Source organism: Saimiri boliviensis, chromosome 9 (genome assembly GCF_048565385.1).
Source record: "Saimiri boliviensis isolate mSaiBol1 chromosome 9, mSaiBol1.pri, whole genome shotgun sequence".
NCBI classification, from domain to species: Eukaryota; Metazoa; Chordata; class Mammalia; order Primates; family Cebidae; genus Saimiri; species Saimiri boliviensis.
Window position 1 is genome coordinate 76,917,673 of NC_133457.1, and position 17,547 is coordinate 76,935,219.

The 17,547-nt window shown below is 40.7% G+C and overlaps 1 protein-coding gene across 8 annotated transcripts in view; it reads left to right on the forward strand.

Annotated features, from left to right (window-relative positions):
• The window catches only part of RALGAPA2 (Ral GTPase activating protein catalytic subunit alpha 2), a 320,763-nt gene that overhangs the window by 250,283 nt on the left and 52,933 nt on the right, over positions 1–17,547 (forward strand). Inside the window, exon 39 of one of the 8 annotated variants that reach the window (XM_074406184.1) lies at positions 6,233–16,261. The exons of the other annotated variants lie outside the window; for them this stretch is intronic. The gene's annotated coding sequence lies outside the window, so the exon portion shown is untranslated. Of the gene's footprint in view, positions 1–6,232; positions 16,262–17,547 lie in introns of those variants that run through there. 8 annotated transcript variants of the gene reach the window in all.

The window sequence follows — 17,547 nt, forward strand, 5'->3', positions numbered from 1 at the left end:
TGCATCTCAATTAGAAAAGAGTCTGGAGGAAGCACTAGGGTCTGTTGCGGGAAGGTTGTGGAAGAAATCTCACCAAGCACAAAAGCCTCCTGGCGCTTGGTCCTCCAGCTGAGTGGAGGACAATATCTGAGGTTTCGTTTCCATAGGGACCAGAAGCCTGCTGGGCCCCAGAAGAATCTCGGGTTTGCACCGTAATCATTTGGTCATGATGACACAAATTCCACTGTTGTTCCCAAATACATTTTTGCTATTAGAAAGCTGTTAGAAAAGTGGAAATGGTCATATCAAAAGCATGCAGGAGGGTATTTGCTGACCCAACTTACCTTTTTCATAGTGCTGCTAGGATTGCTAAGCATTTAGCATTTATTAATGTTTGAGTATTCAAAGAGCAAAAGGTCATTCTGTAAATGACAATATTTCTTTAGCATTCAGATGGTTACTTTGGGAATGACAGAGCTTCAAAGGGAGCCATTATTCCTGATTCTTCCACACTTTTCAGCAGTAGGCAAACAAGATTATGAATGTTAAAACACAGGCAAGGAAGAAACATGGAATCTTCTGGCCATGAAGCATAGAAAAAAAATCTGGCCATTATAGAACTTTTTATAACCCTAATGAATGCTAATAAAACCTTAACTTTAAAAAAGCATAAAGTAGTATACATGTATTAATTTTTCCTTTAAATGTTATCTAGTCATTTTCATAGGCTTTGATTCTTATATCAGACAGGTCCTTTATTTTCAGAGGAGTTCTTAATATTATCAAAAGTGGTACAAAGCCTGGTGAGATCTAAAGCTGTCTGAATCATTTATCCATGCCAAATCACTGCAATGCAACCAGGAAGGCCCACCCTTGGCATTTTTGGAGGAAGACTTTTATTTCAGGTTTATTTTGTTTTCTCTTAAATAGTTAATTCATTGGCCCCAGCCTCAAAGTGAGAACAAACGAAAAACAGTGAGGAAAAAAAAACAAAACAAAACTGAATCCTACATTATAAACTGCTGACTACAAACCTAATTCTTTAAAAAAAAAAAAAAATCAGGGTTTTAAGCCCATCTTACTACTCTGGAAAGGGAAGGAAACAAGTTTCCTAGAGACAGTCTCTTCTAGTGCCCACAGACTGAAATAACACATTGCAGTGAGACATCAGAACCTCTTAATCCAACATTAATCAAATTTCAGTTTACTAATTATCAGTCCCATTTTGAAAGGAACAGAATGCCATAAACAGCATCCACAGAACATTTAGTAGACTCTAGGATTATAAGCAATATTTTGAAAGTGAGACTTTCTGTTATTCAAATCTCTAGAAAGGATAATACATGCCTTATTAGAATAAGAGACGCTGCAAAGCCAAAGAAGGACAAAGCAGGCAAGTCCAAATGGTGGTCCCTTCTGTGCAGAGTCTGCCCTGGCGTATGCAGTGAGCTCACAGCAGGTTTCCGTGCTGGAGTAATTTGCAACACACTCAAGTAAATTTTTTAATCAAAGCAGAATACTTTTTTGGTAATCTGGGGGTGAATACAACCCAAATGCCATCGTGTTAGGCTTGAAAGGGTATCCTTTCTGTTTTACTACTGAGGGATTTTACCAGACTCTAAAAGGGGTACTTCGAATTTTGTGCATCACATACACTTCTGAGGCCCTGTGCTTTGAAAGCCTTTGATAGAGACCACGGGGCCAGAGTAGGGGAAGGAAGGATGCTACGGGGTTCCATGCTGGTGCTCACTCCCTTTTCTCCTCCATGATGATCAGGTGTCCCGTGTGCCAGCCACTGGGGAGTCCAGATGCGCTTTAATGTTTACATTGTGTTTTGCACATGCCTTTAATATATTCAACTGGAGAAGTGCACAGCTGCTTTAGTTTCCAAGAGGATAATATGTCCCCCAAATGCTACAATATTTTAAATATCCAACTCTTGGGAGGTTTCTCAGTATTCCTTAGGAAACCTGCATCTGATATTCTGTATGTTCAGATGGTCTTTTTGTAACTCTTTTCATCAGAATCACAAAAATGAAATGCTGCAATGTTTAGTGGTTTATGTTTTATATCTTTCTTTAGAAAAAAATATATCTTATTTTTTCTAATGCTTCATTTCAGTCTTCAATTTTCCTATTTGGTCCTAGAATATAAAAGAGTACAGAATATGTTGTCCCTCTGCCTTGTCCACTTGTTTAAACTCTCCAGCACAAAGCTTTGGTCCTTAATCCACCAACATCAATGAAGAAGCTGCCTCCTGAAAACTCAGGGTCTGCTTGTCATGGAACAAGCCAGCCCTTAAGATGCCAAGTCCCTTTGGTTCTCCCTTCATTTGCCTATGAAGTGGGATGTGAGTATATCAGTGCATCCCGGCTTTGAGGCAGATGTATGCCTGGAAGTGCAAAGTCTCATACCTCCACAAAGGGTAGGGCAGGCTTGCTGGCTGATGGGATTCTGAATTTATAAGCAGAGTTCCAGAATTCCCCCAGGGCCTACTTTTCAAAGGCAAATTAGTATGTTTGCAACTTGATCCCTGGGCAACTTTTGACAGTTGTTCTAAGAATAATAAAACAGATGGACAGAATAGATTTTGGGGTCTCCATCCAAACTGCCATCCTCAGTGGAATTTAAAGAAGGCGTAGAGCTGATGAAGAGAGCTGCTGCTACTTACTATCATGCACTGCCTTTAACATCCAAGAGCCATAGCTTTCTCCCAGAAGATGGCAACTGTCATCACATTACATTTGCTTGCTCAGAGTTCGGCTTAGCTGTAGTATGTGTTTTCCTCCCATATTTGAAATTAAAAGAATTGAACTTAGTTAAATTGAATTTATACTCCAAAGAAACCAACTGTAATAAGAATATCAGGGAAAATGTAAATTAGTTTTAAATTTAAGGAGTATTTTCATAGAATTTGTATCCCCTATAAAAAGAAGAGCCTCTTTAGAATGTCTCAGAAAAACTGTCTACTCATTGATTTAGAAAAGCAGAATGTATGACTCTCTAACAGCATAAACATTCTTTGCTTATAATGACATTTGCACATCAGAAGACTAAATCAGAAAGCAGCATCTAAATTATTTGAATGAAAAGAAACAGATTAGTTTTGTACTTATGCTCCATAATTTTGTTAAATGCATATAATTTGTACAGAAATTTTGACTAAGGAAAGCACTTCACATAAACCACTCCATTTTTTTTGTAGAATTTTAGCCTTCTCTAAGTGTGAGTTTCAGCTCTGATTGGGATGATATATGTGCTTTCCTTTTGACTTGTATTGGCTTTCTCTGACATAAATTTCCAGACTCTCATTCCACACTCCTTTTCTCTGGATTAATTTGCCCACTGACCACTTTTTAGGTCATCAAGATTAAATAGGGTAGCAGGTTGGCCGTACTCTGGAGTTCCAGAGCTGCTGTGTGCTGTCGGAGCTGGTGTATGTGTGCAAGAGCTGAACCGCCAGTTTCCTCCATGGGTTTGTTACGTGGACCATTGTTTAACTAAAATGTCCCTGACAATAACTTAGTAGGATAGTAAACATGTTTTGTTTGTTTTTTAATTTAGAGGAAACACAATGCAATGTAAAACCTTTTTCTACATCTCATGTTGGGCCACATAACTGACACCATAATGCTAGGCCCTTAAGTCTTGGTTCTCACACAGAAGAGTTTGGGGATATTCTCTTTCCTTCATGGCAACAATTTTCCTACAAGTGCCAGATAAATTTTAAAGTGTGTCTTGTTTGCTGTTGTGCCCAGCTTAGCAGGTAACATATCATAGCTGACCTCAAAGAGAGACCTTGGGTTCTAATGTTAGTTTAAATTAAATAATGACTTTGTTTTTTTGGCTTTGAATACTTTACCTCTGTGAGTTTGCTTACTGTAAAATGAGGAAAATAGTTCCTCCCAGAGAGATTACTGTAAGGATGTATGGAATGAAGTAGACGTAAATACAAGACTGAAGAATGAATGAACAGATGAGCTGATGGGTGCAGCAGGGTCGAGGAGGGCCTGGCCCCTCTCTTGTTCTCCCAGCTCCTGCTAGGAGAACATTTCAGCCCCCAGACCCTGCCACATGTGCCCTGTTAAATCAGGGCAGCCATGCTTCCGTGTTCTTCCTGCAGCCAACCTCCGTAATGCTGTGGCAAGCACTGTGGCGGAGGAGGGAGTGACCTTGCCTTCAGCAGGCTTCGAGGCCAGGATGGATTGTAACTGTGACGTAGGGTAGGATGTGGCCCATGCTCTGGGAGAGGCATGTGGTCGGTGCCCAGTGAGTCTTTGCTGAGTCACTGAAACACAAGATACAAAAGAGAGAATCAGAGGTCATGGGAGCTCAAAGGGAAAAGATTATTTCTAGCTGCTGCTTCAAATCATTCACATATTTTTGTGTACCTCTCATTAGTTATCTCTTCATATGTGTGTTATCTACAACTTGATAGGCGGGAAATGTCACAACTTTGTTAATTTGTTTTACAAAGAGATATTCATATGCCAATTATAATTTATTACATCAGTGCCCATGGCCCATTCCAAGGTGCAAAGTTGTTTTTTTTTTTTTTCTGGGAGCAAGGCTCTTGGTGAACAGCATGCTCTTGTGGCTCTGTGGTCACTACTCCTCATTCCATTCCAGAGGAGGGGATGGAAGCCAGATTGTTGCAGTCCTCACTTCAGTGGGTGAGGACACCTGCCGTGAACCTACTACTACCTACCCTAGAAGCCTGCAGGCTTTTTCTTATTACATACCCCACCCAAAGACCAAAAAAAAAAAAAAGGCAGAAAAACCTATTAAGCATGCCATTTAATAGTGCGTATACTGACTTATTTTAAAGTATATACAATTTCATCTTTACAAATACATTATGACATTATAATGTATAGTCAATACTGAGAATTTTTAAAGGATGCGATAAAGAGGAAATAATAATTTGAAGTATTTTAAATTTAGTGGTATAAAATTGTTTTTGCTTTTATTAAGATATCAATAGTGTCTTAGTGAGAGCAATGGAATTAAAATGTGCTGCTTTCTTTTTATAATCTTAGTGTAATGGTTCTGTGATTCAGTGGTCCTAAGGGGTCCATCTAAGCTCAGTTTTATTCTGATAACTTGGTTTCATAGCTGGAAACAAAACTTTGCAAAAATACACAAACTAGCTGGAGCAGACTGTTGTCTTGACCTCCTAAATCACAGGTTCATGCTCAGATTTCATTCTTACCCACCGGTTCTATGAAGGTTCTTGTTGACATTGGGAAGGAAATTTCCATCTTCCTTGATATGAGATCGGTTGTTGTATTGGCATTTTTTTTTTAACAAACAGATTCAAAATGTACTCAAATCTTATTTGGAAGGTTAGAAAATAAAATTCTGTTTATGAGTGTTTTGGTGGTAGAAATATTAGTACTTTCTGAAAACAGAAACCATCTTCAACCATAAATTCGTATGCTGAAGGCAACATTTTTCAACATCTCAATTCAAGGCCTTCTTTTTATAGCATGTTTCTTTCAAAAAGCAGTTACTCACTCAGTGTCAGAGCTCTCCTTTTACTTTGTGGGAGCAGTATCTGTCTTCCTAAGGGAACAGATAAGGGTGCACTGCTCACTGTGGCCTCCTCCCGGGGCTCCTCATCACAGCAGCCAGGGCCAGCGACTAAAGTGTGAGTCAGCCACCTCACTGCCCAGCTCACCCTCACCAGGAGCCCTGCCTCTCTCAGCATCCAGGCCCTCACGGGAGGCCTGTGCCCTCCATGTCCCCTGCCTTAACTGCCCTCCAGATGCCCACGTGGCATGTTCCCTTGGCCCCTCTCCCTGCCTCCCTGTGTGAGAGCCCCCACACCTGTGCACCTGCACCTCCCAGCACCACCTGACCTGCCCATGCTCTGTGTTCCTTTATCACCCTCTCAGTTACTATGTAATTCACTGATTTTACTCATGCTGTGCCCACTGCTTGAGGGTAAAAATTTCCGTCTGTTTTGTTCACTGGTGCCTCCAAGGGTGAGAGTGGAAATATTTCACAATGGGTACATAAGGGCACCTGTTGGGTACTGACCAGGATGCCAGCCATGTGGGTGTTTTCCAGGTGAGTACCAACCCTGGATATAGCCTCAGCACCTGCTGCAGAGTAAATATTTTTTCAGTAAGTATATGCCAAATGAATGAATTCAGTGCCTTGTCATCACAGAAAAGGTCACCAAATTTAGAACATTTGTCTTTCCATAAAAATGAAAAATGAGTAACTCATCTCTATGTTCAACTTTCAGCTTGAATAAGATCTTTCCTGTGAGATAAATGGCAAACCTGTGTGTGCTACAAAAGATTTCCATGGTCATGCTCTGCCTCAGGACAGTGAATTGTAAAGACGGTATGATTTATAAGATAATAAAGTTCAACCCTTCAGTATGGAGGCTCGTGTAAACCGTGGTACCTCAACCTGTGCTGAAAGCGAATGAGGGCTCTACTGTCAGCCCCTCCCTCCCTCTCCTTCACTTTCTTAGTACAGTTCATGCATTGAACCTGACCTGGGACAGTCTGATAGATGACCTAGCAAGAAGGGTATCAGCATAAGGCCATGCATTAAATTTCAGTAAAGCTTAATTGAGTTTATTGTTTGAGATAAAAAGGGAAATATTAATAGAATTCCTAACATAGTCTTCTCACATGGGAGTCTACAAACTTGCAAAAGTAAGCATAATGATTTTTGCAAGAGCTGGATGTGGTGTTGCAAGTTCCAGCTACAGAGGAGGTGGGAGGATCACTTGAGTCCAGGAGTTTAGGCTGTAGTGCAATATGATTGTGCCTGTGAATAGCCTCTACACTGTAGCCTGAGCAGCATAACATACCTAGACACCGTCTTAAAAAAAAGGCTTTATAAAGACTTTTGCAGAGATTTTTAAAGGCAAAATGGTAGAAAGAAGGTCTTCTATGCTTCTGTGGGTTGACTAGGCTTAACTGGGTAGTTCTTACTCAGGCTCTCTCATGTCTGGGACCTGCACTGGCCTGGCTAGAACAGTCTGGGGCAGGCCAGGCATCCATGGCTCAGCAGCCTCTCCACTTGTCTAGCTTGGGTCTTCTCGCAGCAGTCAGGTTTCTGACATGGCTGCTGTGGCCCCCAGAGACCCAGGTGGAGGTGCCAGCTTCTTCACAAAATCACTTTGGAAGCCTCAGAACTATTTGGCCACAACAGGTCACAAGGCCAGCCTAGATTCAGAGAAGTAAAGTGAGCCTGTTGTGAGGTAAGCAGCAGCCTGCCTGTCCAAAGAAGGGCCAAGAAGCCAGCGGACATTTCTCTCTGTCTTCCATAGCTGGTGTAGCACTGACCACACTGGGTTAAGGGCTCACTCAGAGGTGTCTGCCCCTCCACTGGTCAGTAAGCTCCTTAAAGGCAAAGGCTATGTGTTATTCATCTTTCAGTCTCCAGCATCTAACATCATAACAAGTCAGTAGATGTTAGTTGGATTAAAATCAGAAATGCAAACATTTTAAGGAATTTCTAATTAGGGGAAAGTAGTCTCTAGTGCCATTTATGTAATTACACCACAAGATGTCTTTACAATGTACGTGGGAGGAAATGACTTAATATGGATACTAAAGAGATGGCTGATTTAAATAATGACTTCTTAATCCAGAGAGTTAAATCATAAAAGCAATAGGGTTCACTCTGCTCCCATGTCCACAGAAGCAAGTATTTAAAGGGTGCATTTCCCTCCTGCTATACTTGATTTCTTTGGGCTCCTTATTTTCACTTTTACCTGGTCTCATGAATCCTAATTTTATATTGCTTTCAAAAATCGTGAGTCTTGATGTATCTCATAATTGTATTTGACCTTTTAGATGAAGTTTATGTCTTTGTACCATAGAAGTTGTCTCCCTCAAAATCTTTTGAAAACTGTATAAATTGTATCATTGAGATTTCCTTAAGGCGAATGTCAGTTTGGGCCAATTTTTTAATGTTTTGCTTTAAGTGGGGGGAGGTGTCAACTTTTAGGGGGGAAAAGGATTCTATCTTTTATAGTAAGGGCTGGCCTGATGGCTCTGGTGACCCTCTCAGATGCTGGAGGAACATTCTTAAAGATGCATCCACATTGCCCTGACAGCTTCTTAACATGACCCTTGGCAGTCCTCTGTGGCAATGGTTTGTCCGTCCTGCCTTAGGGGACCGTAGGAATGCCCATCCTAGGCTTCTGTTGCATGTGCTTTTTAAAAAGCCAGAGATTGGCCAGGCGCGGTGGCTCAAGCCTGTAATCCCAGCACTTTGGGAGGCCGAGGTGGATGGATCACGAGGTCAAGAGATCGAGATCATCCTGGTCAGCATGGTGAAACCCCATCTCTACTAAAAATACAAAAAATTAGCTGGGCATGGTGGCACATGCCTGTAATCCCAGCTACTCAGGAGGCTGAGGCAGGAGAATTGCCTGAACCCAGGAGGCGGAGGTTGCGGTGAGCCGAGATCGCGCCATTGCACTCCATCCTGGGTAACAAGAGCGAAACTCCGTCTCAAAAAAAAAAAAAAAAAAGCCAGAGATTTCACATGGCATCCTTGGGTCTGGTGACCAGCTGACAGGAGAGGAGATGGTGGTGACACGCCAGCCTTTGGCCCGACCCCCCAGCTCGTCAGTGTCTCCTTGCACATTATAGTAACTAATGGGTGATGTGAAGGAGTGCTGCCCCGCATTTGGAACCACGGCCTTCTGCCAGAGCAGATCAATACTTGAGCTGTCTGTCTCTAGCACTCACCTTCCTTTCACACAGTGAGACCCTTCTACAGTCAGCGATCGATAGCTCTAATCCGTGGCAGCCTGCAGCAAGTCATGCAAGGCAGAGCACTTAGGTGGCGTTACATGGGACTGTGGAGGCAGCAGCTCTGGGGCTTAGATCATAGCATCCTTCCTAGGGACACATTCCATTTGTAATGTGTACTTTTAATCATCTCTGCCATGGATCACCATTCCTCTGAAACTTGATTCAGGGTAACGGACGTGTGTGTTTGTGTATGCATGTGTGAATTACAGACAGATATTCATTCCCTTCTCAGACTGTATACCAGCCTTCCCTGTGTGCTGCTTCTCCTGACCATCACTGCGTCACTACGTATCTAGGCAGTTTTGTCTACTCTTTTGTCTACTGCTTTGTGCTGTAATTATTTCTAGTCTGGGTATTTTTACAACTTTAAAAATATATGCATTTGAAATCCCAGTAACTGAAGAGCATTCTTACTCTAGCATGTACTTTCCTACAAAACATCATTGGAAGACAATGAGCACTGGATATCACTCCTGTCTTTGAATGGCTGTGACCAAGTGAGAGGCTAGAGAGTGAAGATCTGCCTTTTCGGGACAATTGGGGCCAAAGGAGCTTCCACCTAGGGATTAGCTTTGGAACTACCCCTGTGGCATCCTCGGAAGGCAGAGTGGGGAGTCAGGAAAAGCCCCTTCCAATTATTTACCTGGCCTTCCAATCCTCATTTCATTTCCGTATCTAGCTATCTTGATTTTATCTGTGGACTTCAGGATACAATGTAAAGTTAAGGGCTGATCTAAAAAAAGCAAATATGTGGGAGACAAGTTCGAACCAGGGTTTCTGGCCACTGTTGTGTGGGGGTCCTACAAGGAGCAGGCAGCAGTGGCCGATAGAGCTGTGGGTGTAATGCCTGCTGTGTGCGAGAGCCTCAGCAGCTGCGTGCCAGTCAGAGAGGACTGCTTTCCAAATTCAAACGTGCTCGAACAAATCAGTGAATGACACTGTATTTTACCCAAAGGTCTCTCATGGTATGTAATCTTTATTTCAAACTCTGTGGCCTTTTAAATTCTGTGCTGATCATCTCACCCTTAAGGCCACTTTAACTGATCTGCACCTCACAGGCCACTGCATCCTTTCTATTTTTCACAGAGTACAGATGTCACCTTTGGACAACCCCTTAAGTTGAGCTTAGCTCACAGGAAAACTTCTGAGAAACCAGTTTTTCTGCAAGAACCAGACAGTTCTCTCTCATATTTGTACTCATCCTGCCCTATGAAATAGAGGTGCAAGGTGCATTTGTTGCTGGAGATGATCACTCAGTAAAGTGTCTTCTACTTAGGGCTTAAAAAAAAATCTTGGCAAAAAATGATCAACAGATTCTGATAGTCTCATTCATATTCCCAGACACCAATTCTGAAAAGTCCAAAAGCATTTTTCATTAGTATACTCATTCATTCAACAGAATACCCATTGGCCATTTCCTGCTTGCCAGGCACTGTGCTGTTGCTGTGGGGGCACAAATGGAAGGCAGAGTGCCCACCCTGGAGGCACTCTTTGTTGAATACAGAGCACACTAGGGAAGAGAGCAGTGCACAGTTTCCTCATGACTGTGATGCAGAGTGCAGCCCAGAGCCTCAAGGAAGGCATCCCACGGAGGGCCTGTGACCTGGCCATTTGGCGGGTGAATAGGAGTCACAGAGACTTGATGGAAGGAAGGAGGGTTCAGAAAAAGTAAATGACTTTCAGCAGAAGAGAGCCTTTGCTAAACCTGGAACCATCAAGAAACTTAGTGATCTCGGAGCCTTAGATGCTGCTAGGAGCCCAAACCCAACCTGCAATAATCAGACCTGGGTTCCACAGCACCCAGATGTGCACACATCACTCCCTACCTCCACTTCTCATTGCTGTCTCGTCTCACTGTCTGCCAGACACCTTCCCCCATCCCACGTCGTAGACCCCTCACTCATAAGGAGATGTGCTGCTGTCTTATGGTGTGTGAGAAGTACAAGGCTGGGAGGAGAAGCTGCTTGGAGCTCTACTCCTGGGCCACTTGGAGAGACATCTGTTTACTTAGCTGTACCATTCTTTGCCTTGTCCCAGGCACTGAGAACCTCACATATTTTATTTAGTTATTAAGCAATCCTATCAGGAAGGCATAATTATGATCCTATTTTAGTATGTTATGCAAACACAATGCGATGTCTAATACAACACAATCTATTATGTCACAAACTTTAAAAACATACAGTTGAGGGAACAGAAGCCCAGAGAAGTTAAATAACTTGCCTGAGGCCACACAGTTTTGTGAGTAGTAGCCAGGACCTGAACTGTCAACTCATTGCTCCCCACCGCCCAAGTGCCTGGTCAGCACCTCCCCATCAGGATCCAAAGATGCCTGTGGAATTTTACATGCATTTCAGTGCAACTTTTTAAAGCACGTTGGATCGGTTGGCCGGATTTATAACTTGTGGTTTACAGCTGATTTTGATAAGCCTCAAATGCCAGTATCATGTTTTAATGAGACTGAAGGCATGAACGAACAGATTCTACTCTTGAGGCTGTTGTGGGAACACGCCGGCGCCGACATTGCACTAGCCCCTCTGAAGGCCGGCATTGTCGCCAGGCTCATTAGCATCCACGCTCCTCGCTGGGCCGTTGCTGCTCGCTAGCTCACCAGCTGTTCCTGCTGCTCAGTACAATGTCGGATGTGTTCAGCTCACTGGGTTCCTGTCCTCGCCGCCCGGAGGAGACAGCCCTTCCGCTGGGGATACCCACGTGGCTGCCTGTCAGCGGTGGCACCGAATAAAGTAATAGGCCTTCGCATGGCATATGGTGTCTGGATTCGTACAAGATGCAAAACTCTTCTGCAGCTAATGCACGATGACTCATAGCATTGCTAATTTTTCAAACAAAAGCTGACTTCCACACCCACACTTTTAACCCCTCCAGCTAAAATGTCTTGAGTTGCAAAGCTCTAGAAGGGTGACTTTTGGGTCGCTATATAAAATTGTTATACATACTGAAAGCATATGAAATGACTTGCTTTACTTTGGATTGAATTTATCTTAAATTTACTTCCTCCATAAATGGGGAATTTTTAAGCTTTATCCTTCAATTTCTTTTTCACATTTGAAGAGTCTAAACAGTTTGGTAGATTTATTTTAAAAGCTGTTATTAGAAAATTGCTCAGAAGGCACTATATTAGTTCAGCACTTGAAACTGTTTATTAGAAGTTAACTTTCTCTTTTAAAAGTTTCATAGAAACTGTTGCCTACTATTCTTATCAATTCAGGTATGGAGCATTTTGAGCTCCTCACATTATCATATTTTGAAGCTGTAAGAACATGTTGATCCTTTTGTGGAAAATGATTTTGCATAGTCTCTTCTAGTATACTAAATCCAAAGTCCATTTAAACAACCAAATTCTGGCAACACAAATTTAGATTATAAATTTATATTAAAATGGCCATTTTTCAAACTAGAAAATAAATACATGGGATCTTCTGAAAGAATGTCCTTTCTCAACTTTGAATCAGTTGTGCTAATAGATAGCTACATTCAATCTGAGACTTTAGGTCCTAAAATAAGGTAGTTATTTGCATTTATACAATCAGGCCTCCCTTTGAAGTCATGATCAAAATATTGGTTCTTTTATAAATAACCTGTTATTGAACATTTTATTCAAACATTTCAGAGTCAAGAATTGCCATCATAAAATGATTAGGCAGTTTCTAATTATGGATCAGTAAGTGTTTTGTAGTCAGTCTGGCACATGACACTTTTGCAATCAGAATTTGGCAAATGAATGAATTTATAAAGGAATTTCAACCTAGGAGGGTAATATAGATTTTTTTAAAAATAGATTACTTTTTGCAGCCCCAAAAGGTGTCTTTCAGGGAGCAGGCTAGAGACTCTGAATTGATGTTTCATTTAGTTTCATGTTTAACTCTAAAGTTTTTGCTTTCTGATCTACAGATATTAATTCAAATGTGCGTCTAACTTATAAAGGGCATTCTGTTCTCTAAAAAAGAAACAAAAACATATAAAAATTCTAAATAGGCTTCACATTCTATATTCCAGTTTTGATGCCATTTTTCCAGCATGCTCTCTAATTTTGCCCTTTGCCATTGGAAATAACTTGGTATGCATTTGATATAGCTAAAAATTTATTAGACACTTAAAGTTTTCCGCATTTGGTATATATGAGGATTTCCAATTTTGCTTTCACTGACTTGAGTTTAAGACCCATATTTGTTGTTACTCCTACTGGTACCTTCATTTTATCCTATTACTACTCATTTTTATGAAATGAGGGCAAAATTCCATGGAGTATTCAAATAATGACCTAAGGACAGAAGTGGAAACACTACTGAGCCTGAACTCTCGGTCAGTACTTAGTGTCTGCATGTAACTGATAAAATGCTCTCTCATCAGCCAGTGGACCAGAGGGCAAACTCAGCTCCAAAAGGCAGTTTGGGACATGAGTGCGTGATGTACAAAAGCGCAGGCTGATCACAGGCACCCAGAAGGACCATTATTCTCACTCTTGGACCATTATTCTCACTCTTGGTGACAGCCTAGCAGAATGGGACTGTGTTAACCCACAGATGGGGAGAGTGAAGCTCGAGGAAGCCGGGTCTTGGCCTGGGGCCCACAGCCAGGGCAGGGCTGGGATGAGAGCCCAGACCAACCTGACTATAGCTGTTTCTCACTTGTGCACACTTTTGACCTAAGAATAGGAGGCCATCAAAATTATATAGCTTTGAGAAGGTGAAGCAATTCCAGTTAATTTTAGCTTGTTCTCTCATTATCATTACCAAATGGATTCTAACCTTTAAACCTTGTTTGTATGGAATAAAGATGAAAACAAAATTATTGTAAGTTAGGATGGAAAGTATTCCCATTTTGATACCATGTGTATATCTCATATCTGAATACATGTACCTTCCAAATTAAAAAGCAGAGAAAATATTAAGTTTAAATATTCTTACTGACATATCCCACTTAGAGCCTATCCCAAAATAAGCACCTAATTGATGTTACTCAGTGTGTTTTTCCCTTGATAAATAGTTGAGGACACAGTTTCATCACAGTGATTTTTCCAGGTTATTGCTAGCAAGATATTTATTTGTATATGTGGAATCCATTTATATTCCACCTCTTTCTAAAATAGATTTGAAAGAACTTTCATGAAGGTCATATGTAATGAGAAAGAGAAAATCAAAGCCCAGGAGTGAGGATGAAAATAAGAGCATCTGAAGGTAATACAGAGCATCCACAGTCATGGCTGTGGTAGCAAAGCAGGGTCTCCCCATTGACTACTGCTGACCTCGAAAGCTTGCTGTAAGGTGTAACTACCACTTGTCTTCGGGCCATTCTTGTTCCAAAGTTGTCAATTACTGTTAATGAAATTATATCTTGTCTAAGTTGGAAGACATAATAGGTCATTCTAGTGAATATGTTCCAGACAACAGCATATATTTATAGGAAATTTTTAATGTCAAAATGATTTTCTATTCTATCCCATGAGTTCAAAAGATATCTTTGGATCAGACATGCAAGTTCATGTGCATCACAAGCTAATTAATAAGATAAATAAGTAAATAAAAAGTTAAGGGCTTGACAATAGCTGAAAAAGTGAAGAATTAATTAGTAACAGGGGGAAAGTATGATTGAAAAATAATCTTAATGCCCACATTAGCTGGGTAGCTGCTTTTGCTAAGCCTTTTAGTTTAAAAAGCCCAAGTACCTGACATTTTGCATCTGTTCTTCTGTGAAGATAAAAGGAAACTTGAGTGTCTCATTCTCAATAATGGATTTTATGTGACAAAAAGGTTTCTGCTCTGTTCATTTCCATGGCCAGGCATTTTTATATTATTGCCCCACTGACTGTTATTTCATGTTTAACTCTTTGTAGACTCGTACAGCTTTCCTCAGCCCTGGGGTTGCTATGGGATTGAATGATGTCCAAGGTGCTCTGTGTACTAGGTACTAACATACATGTTGGTCTTCTTGTTACCATGTTGCAGGACTTGTTGCCCTATAATCCAGCTCTTCTCTCAGGTTTGTTTACTTGTGATCACTATGTAATCATTCATTTTATGGAGCTTCATTAAGGACTGCAAACCTCTGTCCCAATTTAGTGTCATTCAAGCGTAGGTAGCATCCATCTGCTCCACCCGCACTGTTTAATTAATGAACTTCATAATGTGTTTTTGCCTGTAAAAGCTCTCTGTCTCCTCAGGTTGTTGAATGAGATGTGCATTCCAGGTTTTCTGTGTTAAGATTCTAGAAAGCCCGCCATGGGAGGTGCTAATTATGGACCCACCAAACTCCTGTTAAGTCTAAACTTGAAGGCAGATATACTTTCTTTTTTTTTCAATATATATTCATAAACCCAAAATCTGGTCACTTTTTGAGTAAGAAATCACTGGCCAGTTTTCATAGTGTTTTCCTTTGGTAGGAGGAAAGATTAACATTTTTTAAAAGCTGTATTTTCTTTCAGTAAAGTAAAAATATACTTGTTACTTTGAGGTTTTTCCTTCTGAAATTAAAGTTATGGAAATGCTTGAATGTCAAAAATGCTACTTCTGTTTTCCATTATTTCTTTCCATAGAATTGCCTGGGAAATTTTGTAGAATAGATTCTTTTAAAAGTAATGGAGTAACAACTGTTTTTCTTGGAAAGTAGTAAGACTCAAGTTATACTTTTTTTTTAAATTTCATTATCTTTTTAATTTTTAGTGTGATTCGTGTGTTATAAAGTTCTGTCTGGATTTAGAGGTGTTTTGTTGGCACCTGTTCAAAGACCTGATAAGTTTGATGTTTTATGGAAAACGGCATAAAACTAGCCACATTTATTTACTTAACACTTTTATTACCAACTAAGACCAGGAGTTTAATCCTGATTTTTAACAGCCAGACAACCTACAGTTCATGTGCCTTTTCTTAAAGCCTATTTAATATTGAGATTAAACTCCTCTCTACCCTGTCAAGTACTCTCAAGTCCTGGAATTTCTTTCTATCTTGAAATATGATAGGGTTCTACATTCATGTTGTATTCAGCTATTTTCATCACAGTGTTAACTCATATTCCTGTAATGGTGAAAAATACATCTGAATATTCATTTTTCAAAAATAATTTTTATTTACCCCCAGCCAAACTGGGGAGGGAGGAGGACTATATTTGTCTTCTCATCTAGCCATTATAAATAGTTAACACTTTGGGAAATCAATGTTAAAGTTGCTTCACAGTAAGTACCATGAGGGTAAAAGCAAAAGGGATGAACAGTTGGAAGAATAATTGGCGCACAAGGAAGGAAGAACGATGCCCCCTTTTTTCTCTCCCTTCTTTAGCATTTATAGAACTGCATGTAGTCAGGGACCTGGCACGTCCCTGACCACACTGTTGATGCAGGGCAGGGATCCTCAGATACTGTCAGTGGGGCCCAATCCAGTAGGCAAGAGACTGTCCTACCTCATCCTCTCTACAGGCGCCCAGAAAAACAGCTTCATGATAAAAAAAAAAAAAAAAGAAAAAAAAGAAAAGAAAAACATATTGTGAGATGAACTCTGCTCCTTATTTTATATTGGGTTGAATTGCATGAAATTGTTGATATTTGACTGTCTGACCTAGTAAAAAAAAGGCAATTTGATATAATTCAACTGAATTTTTTGCATTACAAACCATAGAGAATGCATGAAAACCAACTTTGTTTACTAACCAGAGGAATCTGTGCACAGGTGCTGTGATAAGGGTTTAGCTGCCTTGACAGTACCTCTGCCAGAGCCCAGGATTGTGTTTATGAAGCTTCTCTGGAGCCCCTTGTGGTGGAGCTCTCTGCATCTTGAACCATTTTGGTCTGTCTTTGGGATCATCTTTTTCCTTTAGCATGGTGTTTATGTAGCTGGTTTCTCTGGGCATTATGCCCAGTAGTGAATGTTATTTTTGTTTATTGTATGCGAGTGTCTCCAATCCTGTTTTAGTGATAAAACGTTTAAAAATCAATTAACAAATGAAATACATCTTTGCCCGGGAAACTTTTGAATTGCTTGCCGTGTTAGTACATTCTCAATACTGCCACTAAGTCAGACAGCTGACCACCTTCCGGTGCTGAACAATGGATAGCCTCCTTCCTTTATTAACTCATTAAAAAAGGGACTCAAACCACTTTTATCTTAATGAAATAAAAATCACAAATGGAAAAAAATTATCTTTGCTTTATATGCAATTGTGTTAAAATCTACAAGCAAGATAATTAAAATGCTATCTCTGCCAATCAGCTGAGAGATCAGTTTAACTGGGTTTTGACTTCATGACACATGGGCTGTCAAACTAAAACTTAACACAACTGTGGCAACCTGAGAGTTCCAGAGTGGAATTGGCCTTAGAACATTTCCTAAGTGTGAGTTTGGGCACAGCTAGCCAAAGAGGCTCGGTGACTTGTCACTCCAGAGAACGCATGCAGAGTTCTTACCCTGTCACGGCCCCAGACACATTTTGAATCTGCAGGAACTAGTTCAACCTAGCAAGTCACTCACTTTATCGTTTATGTAGAACCACTGTGCCCAGTGGAATATTTGCCCTCTACATTATACCTGTACCCACACAAGTCAGCTTTGTATTACTCAGGGCAGTGCTGAGCAGTGCAGTGTCCTCTATGCATAGTAATGCATTTGCTTTCCACAGCAGTCCTGCAGAGCCAAGGTACTGTCATTTCTTCTTCTGGTGTTGGCTGCCGCTTTCCTCCTCCCCATCATTCTCATCTCCTCCTCCTTGTTAGTTTTAAAACCTATTTAGACTGGTGCAAAGTAATTGCAGTTTTTGCCTTTAAAAGTAA